The sequence below is a fragment of the Pygocentrus nattereri genome, chromosome 3 (genome assembly GCF_015220715.1).
Source record: "Pygocentrus nattereri isolate fPygNat1 chromosome 3, fPygNat1.pri, whole genome shotgun sequence".
Taxonomy (NCBI): Eukaryota; Metazoa; Chordata; class Actinopteri; order Characiformes; family Serrasalmidae; genus Pygocentrus; species Pygocentrus nattereri.
In genome coordinates this window covers 33,159,047-33,175,108 of record NC_051213.1, presented here as the reverse complement: position 1 = coordinate 33,175,108, position 16,062 = coordinate 33,159,047, and the positions used below count along the sequence as shown (strand labels likewise).

The 16,062-nt window shown below is 40.5% G+C and overlaps 1 long non-coding RNA gene across 1 annotated transcript; it reads right to left on the bottom strand.

The window, feature by feature from the left end:
- Positions 1-7,680: 7,680 nt before the first annotated feature.
- LOC119262810 lies at positions 7,681-8,706 on the bottom strand. The gene is made up of 3 exons (XR_005129911.1): positions 8,525-8,706; positions 8,126-8,263; positions 7,681-8,009 (listed from the first exon to the last, which is right to left on the bottom strand). It is a non-coding gene; the product is annotated as an uncharacterized LOC119262810 (long non-coding RNA).
- Between the last annotated feature and the right edge of the window lie 7,356 nt (positions 8,707-16,062).

The window sequence follows — 16,062 nt, the reverse complement described above, 5'->3', positions numbered from 1 at the left end:
AGTTGTAAGAATCTGTTTGTTAGAAGGAATAATATTAGCACAGCTCATGTGCCAGTTAAAGTTTTAGGAAAAGGAAACTGAGACTGGGGAGCAGCAATGTGGGATATTTCTAACTTAAAGTTTTTTGCAGTTTAGTTTTGTTTTGAACTTTTTTTTATGTAGGTAACAGTAGCTGTAACTTACATTTTTAACATTGTTTTGATTACTTGTTTATGTTTCAGCTCTGTGCATATTGTCAGTTGCTTTGTAACAGGCACGACGGTTGATTGATGACTTCAGTGGAGTAGGTTAAGATTTCCTAACTTGAGAAAAGATGCCATAAGATAAGATTGCATTTTTAAATTAAGATATACTTTTGTATTACAAAGATTCTTATTTTGATCTGTCAGATCATAACTTAGGACAAAAGATAACAAATGTCTGTCATATGGCCCCTGGTTTGTAACTCACTCACTTGGTCACTTATGTTTAACAGGCTGAAGATTTTACACAAGGGGGCGCTATTGGCACTATTGTTGACATTGTGTGTCCGTGTTTGCTACTGTCTTTTTGTACCAAATCTTTTGCTGACTTCAATGGTGCTTTGAACTGCAAAATTTATCAATGAAAACTTTTCATGTCTGCATTTTAGCCAGAATTTGCTTCTAAAAATGACATTAAAAACAGGCAATGTCTATTAAAGAGCTATAGAAAAATTGCTTCACAAATTTCAGAGGTGAAATTACTTAAAAAGAAACAGTGATGGATCATAATTTAGGCCACTGGCTAGTCATGCATTTAAAAAAAAGAACTCAAAAAATGAGCTTAAATTATATTTCATGTTTGTGTTTGTATCCACTTTTCATAATTTGTTGTTGTGAAAATAAAATAAATAAAATTAGCCTCATCAATAAGCAATACCCTTTTGTGTGAGAATTGTTTCATAAGTCAGAAAGTTTTGTCTTATTTTCTTTTGAGCCAAGGCAAATTGTAAAGCAAAAACGTGTATATATCTCCATATGTTAAATCTAGTTTGTCATTCAGTCACATGTTCAATGATTAATTGTTCACCTAATTTGCATCTGCCTGCAGTGGATTTTCTCAAGAATTTGAGCCATGTTGAGGTCCCTGGCAGTCAGAGGACCACTGGGCACTTGCCATGTTGGCCCATTCAGTCTTCCATTCCTGAAAACAAATATGTCCCTTTGGCCAGTTGATCAAAATCCTAAGACTGGTTCATTATTGCATTATATTTAAAGCAGCATAGTAACTGTCATCTTTTAATGCTGACTCGTAGACACTATGATTGTGCATGAGAATTTAGTGTAAACATCCAGCATTAAGGCAATGAACTTAAGATAATGAGTGAGCTTATCAGAATGAGTGAGGCCAGTGTTAGAGACCAGAAAACTATTGAAAACATCCACCACATCAGCAAAGGCACATACATAGACTGTGCCGTTTCTGTGGCCACCGGCCAGCTCACGACAGAGTGAGCCAATCATCTGAACAAATGAAAACCAATTGAAAGAACCTGTGGCTGATAAGTCAGCTTGTTCTCATTATCCACTGTCTGGCATCTCCTCAATCATGCTGGATGTAATGACGTTGTGCAGTGTCTTTGCTTGTACAATGGTTCAGACTGAAAACTGGAGCTGCAGTTTTGTTCTGACTATTGCTTTTTCTGTACATCAACTGGCCTGGCATGGCTTATGTTCTCTCCAGGGAAAAAAATACACGGTTGTGGTAACTACAACTATGGTTGTGTAGTTTTCATTCATCATCACCTACCATAATATTGGAAACTCACATTAAACAGCCACTGTATAAGACTGGCTGCAAAAATAAATACTCGCAATTGCTGAACCAGTGCCATGGCTGGGAAAACAACATCAATTCCTAACCAAACAAGTTTGTGACTTGAACAAGTCGCATTACACTTCTGGTGTCAGTTGTTGGGATGTTACTTTTATTTACAGCAATGAAAAATTATATAAAGCAATGCTGATTAAAATAGTGGCAACCATTGCCTTTATAAATTGCATATTTGATTCACATTATAATGTGAATCAATTAAAATTTGCACTATGGGGCAGATTTACTAAGATCAATTACAGACAGTCTACTGGACAATTTCAGTGAGTTATCTACTATGAACTTACATGCAAATGAACATAGACCCAACTTTTTAGTTAACATATGGCCAGTGCAATATAACCAAGTGTTTGGCTCACCTGTGTTCTGTATGAAAGGTTCTTTCCTCCAGGTAGGAGATTTTTTAAATACTTGTTTGCTTCAGGTTCAAACTTATTATTTCAAAAAATACCTTTTTTCTCAAGATTTTGACAGCGTAATGATGTGAGAACCTATAACAGCCAGATTAGATTTATGTGAGAAGGTGTTGTATTTTGAGGGATTACCAATGATATCCATGATTTGAATTCACTACAAATCTGCAATGTCTATAGTTAGCTAAGCATTTTGAGTAAGAAGTCTGGAGTGAATTACCTTCTAAAATTGCTCAAACTGTCACAATTGGCCCCTCCCAGTCTTCCATGTGCTTTTGTTTTGCTTCCTTGTTTTTTCCCTTATTGACCTTCGTTGTCTCTGAATTTAAGCCCTGTGTTTTTCCCTAGTTGTTTGCTGGCCTTTGTGGTTATATCTGAATCTCGTTCTCTCCGTATTGGCTCATTGACCCTGGACTGTTTTGACCACAACCCTGGATTTGCCCAAAATAAAACTCGCTTATCTCAGCACGTGCATCTGCCTCATCGCTCCACATCACAAGTTGCTTCAGGATTATAATCTCCTCCCGAAGTTCTGTGGTTTGAAAGGGAAGCTCCTATACAGTGGTGCTTGAGAGTTTGTAAAGTTATAGAATTTTCTATATATCTGCATAAATATGACCTAAAACATCAGATTTTCACACAAATCCTAAAAGTAGATGGACTGGCGACTTGTCCAGGGTGTATCCTGCCTTTCACCTGAAGACTGCTGGGATAGGCTCCAGCACCCCTATCTATCTATCTATCTATCTATCTATCTATCTATCTATCTATCTATCTATCTATCTATCTATCTATCTATCTAAAGAGATTGTGCACAAATCGAGGAAATTCAAGACCATTGCTTCCCTCCCCAGGAGTGGTCGACTAACAAAGATCATTCCAAGAGCAAAGTGTGTAATAGCCGGCGAGGTCACAAAGGACCCCAGGGTAACTTCTAAGCAACTGAAGGCCTCTCTCACATTGGCAAATGTTAATGTTCATGAGTCCAACATCAGGAGAACACTGAACAACAATGGTATGGCAGGGCTGCAAGGTGAAAGCTGCTGCCCTCCACAAAGAACATTGCTGCTCATCTGCAGTTTGCTAAAGATCACGTGGACAAGCCAGAAGGCTATTGGAAGAATGTTTTGTGGACTTTTTGGTTTAAATTAAAAGCGTTATGTTTGGAGAAAGGAAAACACTGCATTCCTGCATAAGAACCTTATCCCATCTGTGAAACATGGTGGTGGTAGTATTATGGTTTGGGCCTGTTTTGCTGCATGTGGGCCAGGACAGCTTGCTATCATTGATTGTGATGATGCCAGTAGTTTGACATAACTGGGTATGTCATGTTTGTGTTTTTAGGTAACCCTTGCCGGTAGTAATGGTACGGCCCAGCTTAATTGGGGGGGGGGGGGGGGGGGGGGGGGGTACCGGTTTAAGAGGGCTTCCTTTTGGAGGAAAAGGGGGTTGGTTGGTTGGTCTTGATGTGAGTCTGTGTTCCTGTGTTTGGCCTAGATAACTTCGTGGTTAGACCTGCTGGCTGCTGATAGCCAGTCTCAGTTCAGGAAATGCTGCATATAAGTCTTTACGGACTTGAGTACTTTTTATATGTTTGTTCTCTTTTTATACAGTTTTTTCTTGTTTTTGCTCTAAATGTTGGTGGTTTGCTCATGTATGCTGGAACCCATGATTAAATAAACCTGGGAATTGGAACTCATAAGGCTGTGCTCGACTCACTCTGTGGTGAACCTGTCTCCAGATTCTCCCACTCCTCCCCACATGCTCACAAATGGTGGCAGCGAACAAGGTCTTGCGTGAGCAATGCTGAAAGAAGAACCGGCTTCATAGAGGCGGCTTCAGATGGTCACCTGCAGAAGAGAAACAGGTCAGCATGCTCTTCTAAACCAAGACAAGCCTCAAGACTGGGAGAATGCCGCCAAAAAGAGTTACAACAGCAATGAGTCAACAGCAGCAAAGAGAAGATGACCCGTTTTACCCGCTTTTAACTTCATCTACTGAAGTTGCGTCTGGTGACCCACCCGCAAACGTAGAACAGCTTTGTGCAATGCTTCAGAGCTTTATGACAGAGCAAAAAGGAAGGGATGACTATTTTCAAAAAGAAGCAGCAAAACAGGAGCTAAGATGGCGCTCAATGCAGCACCAGTTCAGTTTACTGCAGGAAGAAGTCCACAAGGGTGAGTGAACCCGTCTCCAGAATCTCCCACTCGTCCCCACATGCTCACATTGATGGAACAATGAATTCTAAATTATATCTTAGAATTCTAAAGGAAAATGTCAGGACATCTGTCCATGAACTGAATCTCAAGAGAAGGTGGGTCATGCAGCAAGACAACGACCCTAAGCACACAAGTCGTTCTACCAAAGAATAGTTAAAGAAGAATGAAGTTAATGTTTTGGGAATGGCCAAGTCAAAATCCTGACATTAATCCCATCAAAATGTTGTGGAAGGACCTGAAGTAAGCACCAACCCAGGTTGGAAGGTCCTGAAGTAAGCACCAACCCACCAACATCCCAGAGTTGAAGCTGTTCTGTACAGAGGAATGGGATAAAATTCCTCCGCCAGTGTGCAGAATTGATCAACAGTTACCGGAAACGTTTAGTTGCAGTTATAGCTGTACGGGGGGGGTCACACCAAATACTGAAAGCAAAGGTTGACATACTTTTGCCACTCACAAATATGTAATATTGGATATTTTCCTCAATAAACAAATGACCAAGTATAATATTTTTGTGTCATTTGTTTAACTAGGTTCTTTTTATGTACTTTTAGGACTTGTGTGAAAATCTGGTGATGTTTTAGGCCATATCATCCAAGTTGTACTGGATGGAGCGCCAACACCACAAAAAATGCAGTTGCGCTGTTCCACAGCCTAGTCCGGGGGGGCTTTATACCCCTTTAGCCGACACTTGGCAATGGACTTAGGCTCATATGCAGCTGCTCCAGAACATCCCATTCCATTGACAATGCTTTCCTAAGGAGATTATACAAAATCAAATAAATACTTTAAATCTCTATATCAAAGTCAAATACATATTGTAAAAAAGTATTTTACTCCCAAAGAGCTGTACAATTTAATGGTCGATATGCTTTTATTTGTTTTTTTAAATCATGTAAATAAACTACACTCTCCAGCCACTTTATTAGGTACACCGGTTCAATTGCTTGTTAACACAACAAGCTAATCAGCCAATCACATGGCTGCAACTCAATGCATTTCGGCATGTACAGGTGGTCAAGACAACTTGCTGAAGTGTAAACCGAGCATCAGAATGGGGAAGAAAGGTGATTTAAGTGACTTTGAACGTGGCGTGGTTGTTGGTGCCAGACGGGCTGGTCTGAGTATTTCAGAAACTGCTGATCTACTGGGATTTTCACACACAACCATCTCTAGGGTTTACAGAGAACGATCAGAAAAAGAGAAAATATCCAGTGAGCGGCAGTTGTGTGGACGAAAATGCCTTGTTGCTGTGAGAGGTCAGAGGAGAATGGGCAGACTGGTTCGATATGATAGAAAGGCAACAGGAACTCAAATAACCAACCAAAATCTCTGAGGAACGTTTCCAACAACTTGTTGAAAGTAGGCCACAAAGAATTAAGGCAGTTCTGAAGGCAAAAGTAGGTCCAACCTTTTACTAGCAAAGTGTACCTAATAAAGTGGGCACCAAGTGTATATGGTGACATTTCAAACCTAAAGATGACACATCTGTACATGTACACATCTGCGCAGTGAAAAAGGTGCAAAGTTCAGAAATGAAGGGAGAGCTCCCCAGGAAAATAAACTGAATGGCAGGAAAATGAAGAAAGACTTAAAGGGAACATGGTGAAACAAGTAGTTGCTGAAGAGAACATTGATTTCAACATGTAAATGCAATGCACTTCAAAACTATAGTGCTCTATGATTTTGCCTTATTAAAAAATATGTTACTTAATATACTAAAGTCAAACAATCAATCAGGCATAAATCTTATTTGAGACCCCTCATCAACAATAATTACAAACAGATGGTATTCGAAAACTAACTGGCCAACATTTGTGTTGTTTCTGCTGAAAGACTAACGGCTCATAATGTCTCATGTTGATGCATCATGCTTGGATTTCGATGATGATAATTTGCAGATGGTCCATAATCAGCTCTCCGCAGTTTCAGTTCAAAGACATCAAACACTGTTGAAGGAAAAAATCTTACTTGTGAAAACAAAACAAACTTCGCTGCCAACAGGACATTACAGCAGTTAGCAGACGCTTTTCTCCAGAGCGACATACAAGAAGATCTTTTGTCTATCTAGAGAAAGTATCTTGGCTATTTACCAATATTTAGAGAAGAAGACAGTCCTGAGCTCAGGTACTGCCAGATTCAAAAGTCACTGTAGATACCCAGAAAAAATGAACAGAGTTGAACACAGAACTCTGTGCCATACAATGCAATAAAATAAACGACAATACACAGTGCAATGCAGTAAAATACATAAGTGCAGCACAATATATTGTAAACAGTACTTAATTCAATGCTCATTTAAGTGCTGTGTAAAGAGATGTGTCTTCAGTCTGCGTCTGAAGGTGACAAGAGATTCTAATATACGGACAGCCAGTGGGAGTTCATTCCATCACTTGGGTGCCAGTACAGAGAACATTCTCAACGCTTGTCTTCCACACGCCTTGAAGGATGGCGGGTCAAGCCGAGCTGTACTCAAAGCTTGAAGGGCTCGTGGTACAGTTCGAGATTTCACCATTGCCATCAAGTAGGTAGGGGCTGGTCCATTTTTGGCTTTGTAGGCAAGCATTAGGGTTTTAAAACTGATGCATGCAGCTACGGGAAGCCAGTGAAGCGAGCGCAGCAGTGGGGTGACGTGGCTGAACATGGGCAGATTGAAGACAAGCCATGCTGCCACATTCTGGATGAGTTGCAGAGGCTTGATGGCATGGGAAGACCAGTCAAGAGCGAGTTGCAGTAGTCAAGCCTTGAGATGACAAGAGACTGCACTAGCACCTGGCCGGCCTCTCGGGTGAGGAAGGGTCAGCTCCTGCGGATGTTGTACAGGAGATATCTGCATGACCAAGTTAGGTTCGCGATGTGAGTCGAGAACGATAATTGGCCATCCAGAATCACACCAAGACTTCTTGCCTCTACAGACGGAACAATTAGAGAGTTCTCAAATGAGATGGTAAGATCATGATGAGGACCTGTAGTTGCAGGGATGAATATCAGCTCAGTCTTGCTAGGATTGAGCTTCAGATGGTGAGCTGCCATCCATGAAGAGATGTCAGGCAGACATGCTGAGATCCGAATGGAAACCTGTGTGTCAGAGGGAGAGAAAGAAAACATTAGTTGAGTGTCATCAGCATAACAGTGATAAGAGAAGCCATGAGAAGATAATACATCACCAAGAGAGCTAGTGTAAAGAGAAAAGAGAAGAGGACCCAGCACCGAGCCTTGTGGGACACCAGTGGAGAGCCTGCATGGAGAGGATGTGAACCCTCTCCATGTAACCTGATAAGAGTGATCCTCCACATAGGACTTGAACCACTTCCACGCATAGCCAGTGATTCCAAGGTTGGTGAGGATGTCCAGAAGGATCATATGGTTGACTGTATCAAAAGCTGCTGAGAGATCAAGAAGGATCAGGACAGATGACAGTTTGGCTGATCTTGCTGATTGGAGCCTCAGTCACTGCTATGAGGGCAATTTCTGTTGAGTGCGCTGGTTTGAACCCAGACTGGTTGGGGTCCTGGAGCTGGTTCTGTGTGAGAAAGAGAGAAAGTTGATTATAGACTGCACGTTCATCAGAGCTGTCAAGCATGGGTTTATTCAAGATTGCAAGTACTCTTGCAGTCTTGAAAGTTGATGAAACTTCACCTGATGCCAAGGACTTGGTAATGAGAAAAGTGATGAAGGGCAGTAGGTCCTTGGAGATTGACTGAAACAATGCAGATGGGATGGAATCCAGTGGGCAGGTGGTTGGGTTACTGTATTTGATCAGTTGAAGGACAGCATCTGTGGAAAGAGAAGAAAATAGTTTAAGGTATGGAGAAGGAGAGGAGGCAGTCTAGTGGAAGTAGGGACAGAGGGAAAAGACTGGTGGATTCTATCAACCTTCTCCTCAAAGAAGGTGACAAAATCCTCAGGGGTGAGAGAACAGGGTGGAGGGGGAGGAGGAGGGTTGAGAAGAGAGGAGAAAATGTTGAAGAGCTTGCATGAATCAGATGCAGATGCTTCCAGTTTTCTTCTGTAGAAAGATAACTTTGCAGCAGTAACCTCGAATGAGAACTTGGAAAGGAGAGATTGGTACGAGTGAAGATCCCAGTCGATTTCCTCCACCTTCTCTCAGCCTTCCTTAGTTCTTGTCAGTTGCTGCGCAGGACACCCATCAGCCAGGGGGCAGGTGAGGAAGATCTTGCTGGCCTGGAGGAGAGAGGACACAGAAAGTTAATTGCAGATGAGAGTGAAGAAAGGAAAGCATCTGTAGCCATGTTCAGTGAGAGAGAGGAAAATGAGTCAGGATAGTTGAGGTGAAAGATGAGGAAGGAGTGGAGTGCAAGTTGCGCCAAGAAGAGGAGCACAAAGGGGAGGAATGGACAAGAGTAACAGGGAGGGAGAGTGAGAAAGATAGGAAGTGGTGATCAGAGCGATGCATGGGAGTTACTGTCACATCCACCGCAGAGGTAGGTCTGGTGAATATCAGGTCCAAAGCATTGCCTGCTCTGTGCGTCAGAGGAGTCTGGTTGAGGGCAAGGTCAAAACCTAATAGCAGTGGTAACAGGAGGATGACTGCAGCTTGTCTGATGGCAGGTTGAAGTCACCCAAGAGTATGAGTGGGGTTTCATCAATGGAGAAGAGACTCAGTAGAGTGTCTAACTCATCAATGAAGTAGCCTAGAGGAGAGGGAGGACGATAAAGAACAATGATGTGAAGTTCAGTGGGGAAAGATACAGTGACTGCATGGTACTCAAAGAAGGAAATTGAAAGATGAGAAAAAGCAAGTGGAGTGAAACGCCACTTTCTGGACAAGAAGTGTGTGTTAATTCAATTTGTGGGAGATGAGGAATCTGATGGCTTGAGAAAAGAAACTGTTACACAGTCTGGCTGTGAGGGCCTGATTGCTGCAGAACCTTCTTCCAGATGGCAGAAGAAAGAAATATTCATTTGAGGGATTTGTGTGGTCGTCTACACTGCCAGTGACTTGCTCTCTTTGCATGATTTAGAGCTGTTTGTTAATGTTAGCTCACTTCAGCATTACATCTGGCCAGTTGACATTCGCAAAAGCCGAAGTGAGCTAGTGAAACTGTAGAATTTAATGGCACAGCAAAAATTGAATTAAATAGTTCACGTCCGGATCAGATAGTCTGCTGTCATAGAATCTGGGGATGTATAAAAGCAGAGTTAAACAACTGGTTCACACAGTTCTACAGATCTCAGTTCTGACAAAAAAATAAAAAGTAAATAAAATGCTTACTAAATTGTTCTATTGACTGGCTGAATAAAAGACTGTGAACTCCTGCTGCAGAAGGGGATTCTTTAGAAATCTCTCCTGGCAGCAGAGGTCTCTTTAACTGGTTCACAGGACATAATTATCATTAAAAATGGTGAATTCAGACAAAAGGTGATGAGTCTGTCTCAATGTGTTTTGAATGTAATCCTGCTTGTAATCACTTCATTTTTAGAGTTTACCTGTTTTTTTCTTTTTTTCTGTAACCTGTAATATATTACAGCTTTTGTATCCTGATTACGTAACACCGTTATCAGCTGGAACAATTCTGGTCTTCTATTTTTGAGATATTCTCCTATATTTGCAACAAAGAGATCAGTCCTGGCCCAGAAATTGCTATATTTGGTGTGGCCCCCGATGGGGTGGCGATGCCAGCTGCCCATTCCGATGCCATAGCCTTTGCATCCTTACTGGCTTATTTTATCTAATTGGAAATCAGCTACCACATCCCCCCATTCACGTGCAATGGGTGGGAGTAGTGATGGCATATTTAAAGCTCGAGAAGTTGAAATACACAAGAAGTGGATCCATCCAAATGTTCCCTAAGTTTTCCTGCTAGAGATATTGGTAAACAGAACTATGTATTTATTATTTAATTCATGGACAATCGGTGTAATGGAGGTTTTTGTTTTGTTTTGTTTTGTTCTCTTGTATGTGTGTTTGCATAGGTGTGGTCTTGTTTATTGTATGGCCATATGTGTTTTATGTGGTTTACATTCACAAAGTCAATAAAATATTTGAATAATAATAAGTAACACTGTTACATGTATGCCATTTCTACTAAACCCTGACTACAACTACATAGTCCAGCTTATGCCTAATTGCATTTTAAACTGCTAGCTCAACATTATGTAGTGATTATGTAGCCTTACAATCGTTGCAATATTTGCTATGAAAAACACACTTCAGGGCAGAGCAAAGGTGACTCAAAACACTGTGCTTATCACCAAACAGATGTTGCAGTACAAGTGCAGATGCCTTATGGCCTGCCGTTGTCTGCGTGTATGTGGATGTCTGATATTTACTCAAACCCTTTAGGACAATAATGCTAAAGAAAGCATCAGCCAACACTGAGCCATTTTGTTTGGATTACACATGATGGATTGTTACCATCTGGCCCTACTTTCAATGTAACGCCTTCGTCTTGGAATAAACAACCTGATTGGAAGGTGAAGGACATGGTCAGACCATCTCCAAATAAGTCGCTTAATGTATAAACACATATGCTCGGCACATACGCTCTAACATAAAGCACAACCAGATGAGTGCTTTACTGTGACTTGTTTGATCACATGGTTTTATGAACATTCTGCCACAGGAGCCTTTGATACAGATACAAGTATTAACAGTCAAATACATTTTATTTATACACTCACAAAAAGGTGCAATCCATGAACATGTTGACGGCACGTTATGGTCTTCACTGATTGTGTCATCAGACAGTTTGACTGAATCTTTGAGCTGAGAAATTTTTTGGCTGTGGTTATTTTTTTTTCTTATTTAAGTGTTTTGCCCTGCGTTGGACTGACGACCTGTGCAGGGTGCATCCTGCCTTCCGCCTTATGACTGCTGGGATAGGCTCCAGCACCCCCCCGCAACCCAAGAGAAGAAGCATCTCGGAGGAGCATCCATCCATCCATCCATCCATCCATTTTCTAAGCCGCTTCTCCGTCAGGGTCACGGGGGGGTGCTGGAGCCTATCTCGGAGGAGCATGTGTGTGTTTTTTTTTGGGTCAACCTGTGAATGTAGCACATGGTTTTTGGTTGATTTTGCTGGTGTTTTGTTGCTTTTTCATTAAAAGGACCTACACGACTGAAAATCTAATTTCTTGCTTTTTTGAAAATGTAGTGTGTAAAAATTGTTGAAATTTTTTTCTAAATGTTCCATTAGATGGTTCTTCAGAGAAACATGTTTGCAAATGAGATGTGTTAGTGTGTAGAATCCTGTTAAAGTTCTAAGAAGAACCTTTAAAATGGTTACATTGGTTGCAAATGGTTCACATTATGCAAAGGTTCATTGTCATTTTAAAATATTCTTCACACACTTTTAATTTACAAACATGGTTCTTTAAGGAACTGAAATGGTACTTCTATGACTGCAATCAAACAACCTTGTGTGCAGATGGAAACTAAGTTGCAAAAACAACCTGTTTGACCGTCGATGTTTGCAAGGATTATGTTATGATGTATGTGATAGTACTAAGGTAAATACACTCACCAGCCACTTTATTAGATACACTTGTTTAATTGCTTGTTAACACAAGTAGCTAATCAGCTAATCACATGGCTGCAAATCAATGCATTTAGGCGTGTAGAGGTGGTCAAGACAACTTGCTGAAGTGCAGACCGAGCATGAGAATGGGGAAGAAAGGTGATTTAAGTGACTTTGAACGTGGCATAATTGTTGGTGCCAGACGGGCTGATCTGAGTATTTCAGAAACTGCTGATCTACTGGGATTTTCACACCCAACCATCTCCAGGGTTCACAGAGAACGGTCAGAAAAAGAGAAAATATCCAGTGAGCGGCAGTTGTGTGGACGAAAATGCCTTGTTGATGTGAGAGGTCAGAGGAACGAAAATCTCTGAGGAATGTTTCCAACACCTTGTTGAAACTATGACATGAAGAATTAAGGCAGATCTGAAGGCAAAAGTGGGCCCAACCTTTTACTAATACCTAATACCTAATAAAGTGGGCACTGAGTGTATATGTGAATATGTCTATGAAATTCTTTGCAAGTGAGTTTGAAAGATGTAGCTTTATCATAAGTTTCATTATAAAATAAAAGACATGCAGCATTAACAACACATCAACAGTACTGTGCTCCACTGCTGCTACTTTACTGATATGTTTTTGATGTATTACTGATAATCTGTTAAGAGTTTATTAATCATCTACAAAGGACCACTTCAAATAAAGTGTTATCACTTTAAAAAAAAAGTATAATTATTATATTTTACCCATGCGCCTGCGTCCCTGTCACTCATGGCTACATGGCAAACAGAATTCAATGATTTAAAGTAAATGTTTCCTAAGTTCTGTTCAGTGTGTAACGATAAGAAATTTCACTTCCAAAACATGTTTTTCTGCAATTAAGTAAACATTTCAGTGTTTTAATAACAACATTATAACTTTATGTGTATATAACTGTTCAAAGCTGTGTTTGCTAGCCATGTCTAGTGTATTTGAGATAAAAGTGTCACAAACCAAAACAGTTATTACGAAGCTTTTGGCAAAGTTTGAGTCAATAGTGTTATGATTGCTTTGTTATTGATAAAATGAAATATTTGATCATTTATTTTAGTAAACTAAAAATAATAAAGGCTTAGGCTCACTTAAAGCAAAACGGTTTTAGCTTAAAGTCCAAGTAGAACCAATTCGATGTAATTGGTTTAACTGCCTATTCAGCCCACAGCAGTTTAGCTCTGCCCATTCGAATTGAAGATGTATGGAGTGTTTCAGCCTGGACGTCTTTATTCAATGAAGCATGATGCAGGGCAGCCAATGAAAACAGAGCTTGTATATCAATCTTAAAACCAGAAAAGCAGCCAAGGGATTATTTTGGTACATAAACCAATAGAAACATTAAAATGGTGCTTCAGGAGGAAAAAGAAGGAAAATGCACGCTTCAGTAATATTTCACTAGATGATTTCATTCTTCATCTATAAGCCATGAGGCTTTATCAGTAATAGTTGCTTTTTTTTATTCTCATGTGGTAAATACTGAAGTGCAAAATGTGTGCCAGATGTCTTAACCACTGTCATTCCAAATATCTTTTCTTGGTTCACAGGACAGGATATGAAACTACTGATGATTTTCACATGTTACTGTTTACGTCAGTAATGACAGACTTTCTAAGCTGTAAGTGATCAACAGTTTTGGGTGAGCATTTTATCCATGGATTAAACAGAGCAAAGCAAATGACCGGCGCATTCTTCCAGGAGGTCAGGGGTCAAAGGTGAACACTTTATCATTGAAACATATCTGAACAATGAATTTTACACTTTTCACATTTCTAGCCTGCCAGTTCTCTCAGAAATCAATTACCAACAAATACAGAAAAAAGCTCTAGAGTACAGCAGATTTGCTTGCATTTGCAAATGAAAAAGATTTGTGAGAAGAAATATTAATGGTTCTCAGTGATACTGCTTCAGGCCAACCTGCTGATATAGTATTAACCCCTTAAAATCCCAGGCTTATTTCATTCTAAGGGTTATCAAAACATGAAAACTGTTTGAGCTATTTTTCGGTCATAGAAGTGTGTAACAAAACCTTGGGCCCACCAGTGGCCCTGGCCATTTGAGAGGCTTACTTAGCATATCATGTAACAGGGCCATTCCACCGAATGGGTGGTGTGATTTGCCTGCTGTAATTCTTCCAAATTAAACTTAATTTTGTATCTTTTTTCAACTCTGAATCTAATAATACATATATTTAACTATTCAAAACATGAATTGAACAGGATTGAACACTGGGTAACAGGAATGAACACTGGGTAACAGATACATGTGTCATGTGTGCTTGTGTGTGTGTGTGTGTGTGTGTGTGTGCGTGTGTGTGAGAAAACAAACTTGTCAGGCCTTTTCTAAGAGATCTTCTCTAGTTTTGCCCAGAGCTATTTTTCGATTTCCATATAGCGTCCTGTGACTGGCCTCAGGGGTGGGATGATACACAAAACATCCTCAAAAAGGAACCAAAGCAACTCTTCACGTGCTGGCCAGAAAAATCTGTTGACCCCCATTTTGTGCATGCAACGGACCTCAACATGTGTTTCACTTGTATCTATGATGATGCCAGGGTATAGGTCACCCTCATACTTCACCACACACCATTTGCCAACAACTTCAGGACTTTGCCACTGAACTTCCATGGCTGTGGTAGCGCCTGTTGATGACTGAACGTGAAATGCTTTACATTAAAGCAATCATGAGTGCAAGGGCCATCGCTGTAAAAATAGATTGTGGAGACCTCTGGATGTGCACTCTGCACGTAATTAAGCACTGGTGATAAGTGCTGCCAAATTGCTGGTGGGCCCTTTTGTCTTGAGGGGGACACTGTACAGAACATCGGGCGGGGGGATGTATGCATATAAAGCACACCCGTATGCAGTGTTGCCTGTTGGTGTGATGCTCCAAAGTGGACTGCCTGTATTTCTGTACTATACTTACAGAGGTAATTTTCGGAAATGTCAACATAAATTAGACATTCATGTGCTTTTAAGCCATGTCTCAGTGCCCTGTAGTGGCTAAACTGATTATTGATGTTATAATTGTGTCTCTTAAACCTAAGCAGTTGCAGGTTCAGCAGTTCTAGCAGTTCTTCTTGTGTGGTCTGGAACTCTTTTTTTATTGTGATTTTAGATGTTTTGCCATTGGGGTCATTCTTGTGTTCCTTATCCACTATTGCACACTGGAGATAAGTCACTTGACTCTCTGCATTGTACTGGCTAGAGACTGGGCAAGAAAGGTCCTTGCATTCAGAACATTCTCCATACATGCACTTAATGTTTTCTGTGTCGCATGTGATGACTTTCACAAGGTCATGTAGATTGACTGTGCTGATCACTTTCAAGTGGTGCAGCTTCTGCACAATAAAACCCAGATTCTCATGCATCTTGGACATGCATGTGTCCCGGTCACTCAGAGTTGGATAAACAACCCAAAAAGGTCGATGCACTGGTGATAGCTTTGGACTGTGTGGAGGGGTGATGAGGTGTTGTAGAGCTTCTTTCCTCTCCTTGATTCCATGGTAAGTTTCTCTCCACTTTTTGCGTCGTCTGCGCTTTCCTCTCTCACTTAGGTCATTGATCCTTTTCTTCCTGCCTGATTCTAGGTCCTCCCTGTATTTTTCTCGTTCCTTCTCTAAATATCTTTCTCTCCTCTCTGGGTCAGCATCACGTCGAGCACGATAGCGTCGCTGCTTTTCTGCAGCACTTAGTGGTGGACTGGCACCCTGTAAGTATGGTATCCACATTGTGAAACTGATTTAAATCTCAACAACTTCAGTAATTTCAACTGTAAAACTTAAAAAAAGGTGAATAGTATTACATTGACTAATATTCACACTAATAAATGAATAAACCAGAGGTTTATTGTTACTGGCACTCAGTCCTGTTACACTTTATATGAGTAACAGGATTGAAAGTAACAGGACTTTTTAGGAGTTTTTAGCATAGAATTAGCAAAAACATGAAATATAGCTACATGGCGGCTATGCTAATAGTACGAAGACACTTTCACATTCTAGTGATTTTCCCAAAATATGTACGTTAAAAATAAACAAATAACATCTAAGAATTAATTTAGGTA